This window comes from Sus scrofa, chromosome 1 (assembly GCF_000003025.6).
Source record: "Sus scrofa isolate TJ Tabasco breed Duroc chromosome 1, Sscrofa11.1, whole genome shotgun sequence".
In the NCBI taxonomy this organism is placed as follows: domain Eukaryota; kingdom Metazoa; phylum Chordata; class Mammalia; order Artiodactyla; family Suidae; genus Sus; species Sus scrofa.
In genome coordinates this window covers 92,889,214-92,891,507 of record NC_010443.5, presented here as the reverse complement: position 1 = coordinate 92,891,507, position 2,294 = coordinate 92,889,214, and the positions used below count along the sequence as shown (strand labels likewise).

Genomic DNA, 2,294 nt, shown 5'->3' with positions numbered 1-2,294 from the left:
AGGACTCTCATTCTTTTTAAGACATTGGCAAATGGGGAAATGGGGAGGAGAAAATCATGGTGCTGAGTATGATCATGCTGAACTTCTGAGTTTAATGAGATTTCTTTGTCCTTGATATTTTAGAAAATTATGCTTATAGACTTTTCAAACCAATAAAGTAAGAGTGATTTTAAAATATCTTACTTCTATAGACCATTTTATTCTCTCATTTGCTCCTCCAAAAACATCCCTTGAGGTTATTATTGCCTTCCCTGTGCAGATGAGAACATTGAAGTTCATCCACCTTGTATTGTTACTTCCAACTATTTACCTTTCTTCCCAGAAAATCCACCTGCCCACAGTTTCTTCATTCATTTTTTACTTCTGCATTTCTCAGTGTATAAATCATGGGGTTTAACATAGGGGTGATGATGGTATAAAACAAAGCCACCATCTTGTCCTCTGAAAAGGTAGTTCAGGACGCATATACATGAATGTACAGGGACCAAAAAAGATGATGACCACAGCAATGTGGGAGCCACAGGTGAAAGAGCTTTGTGCCTGCCTTCTGCTGACTGCTTTCTCAGGTACACCAGGATAAAGATGTAGGAGATTATCAAGATAACAAAGCTCACCAGAGTGATGATACCACTGTTGGCTATCACAACGACACCAATGACGTATGTGTCTGCGCAGGCAAGTTTCAGCAGAGGGTGAATATCACAGAAGTAGTGATCGATCTCATTGGGCCCACAGAAGGGTAGTTGGACTACTAGAGCCACTTGGATAATGGAGTGCAAGAACCCACCTAACCAGGTCCCCAGCAACATTTTATTGGATCTCTCTCCGTCCATGATGGTCATATAGTGTAGGGGTTTACAGATAGCCACATAACGATCATAGGCCATTACAGTAAGGATGAAGATCTCAGTGCAACCCAAGAATGTGCCGCAAAGAGCTGCAACATGCACCCATCATAGGAGATCGTTTTGGTCTTGGCCAATAAGTCAACAATCATCTTAGGAGCTATGACTGAAGAGTAACAAACGTCCACAAAAGACAGGTAGTTGAGAAAGAAATACATTGGGGACTTGAAAAGTTTGCCCACATAAACTGTGAGCATGATGAGCAGGTTTCCCAGAAGGATGACAGAGAGAAGAAAAGAACACATGAAACACACTTTCTCAACCTTGAGGTTCTGAGAAAGACCCCAGAAAACAATTCAGTTACATTGTTTATCTTCTCCATGGAGTTACTCTAGAAGGCCAAATTCCCAAGAGATCATTAACTAATGTGAAAGAAAAATATAACAAAGACCACCAACATTTATGTATAACTCAAAATAAATGAAATGAATCAGCAGAATAGTTAAAAATGGAGAAAAAAATAAAGGTGCTTCCAGCAGGTTGACTTGTATAACAAAAAAATTGAAATCCATTTCTGATCATCTTACTTCAGAATGATAGTCTAGTCATTTACATCTGTGAGGAAACAGAGTCTAGAGAAATAAACTCCTCTAAGCACACACCTAACCCTGAGTTCACCCCCTCATCTTTCATTAAGGTTCTTTCCTTTGTTTCTAACAATTACTTCTTTTAATCCTTCAAAGGCACTCAACCTAAATTTGAGATACCTTTTGAGTTTGAGATATGGTAATGTTTTAATTTTGAAAAAATGATCTTATTCTCATAAAATTTTAAAATGATAATTTCTGTTTAGTTATTACAAAATACTGTCTATATTCCCTGTGTTATACAATATCAATTCGAGCCTATCTTACACCTAACCTACTGTTTTGTACTTCCCACTCCCTGAGATCTGAAGTGCCCCTCCCCACTGCTCCCCACTGGCAACCACTAATTTGTTCTCTAGATCTGTGTGTCTGCTTTTTTGTTATATTTTCTGGTTTGTTTATTTTTCATATTTCACATATAAGTGATACCATATTTGTTTTTCTCTAACTTATAAAATTTAGCATCTTACTTTGTATACAGAAGTCAAAACATACTCCCGACATTTTCCCTTCTGAATACTGCCATGAGGGCTCAATTATTGGGACTTGATAAGCCGCGAGAAGCTTCTCCTTTGAAAATTCTGATCTTTGCATGCATGAATTTTTGATCCCCTATTTAATATAAAGCTTTTATGGTCAAGAAGTAGTGTGGAGTAGAAGAAGGTAAATCAAAATTATACAAATCTGGATTCTGAGATGGTTGCTGTATCTCTAAATAAATCCTTTAGCTTCCTGGGCTTCTGTTATTCCATTTTGCAAAATAAGAAAGTTTATATAATATTAACTGCTATTTCTACTATGG

The 2,294-nt window shown here is 37.3% G+C and overlaps 1 pseudogene; it reads right to left on the bottom strand.

The window, feature by feature from the left end:
- On the bottom strand, window positions 303-1,242 carry LOC110256966 (annotated as a pseudogene).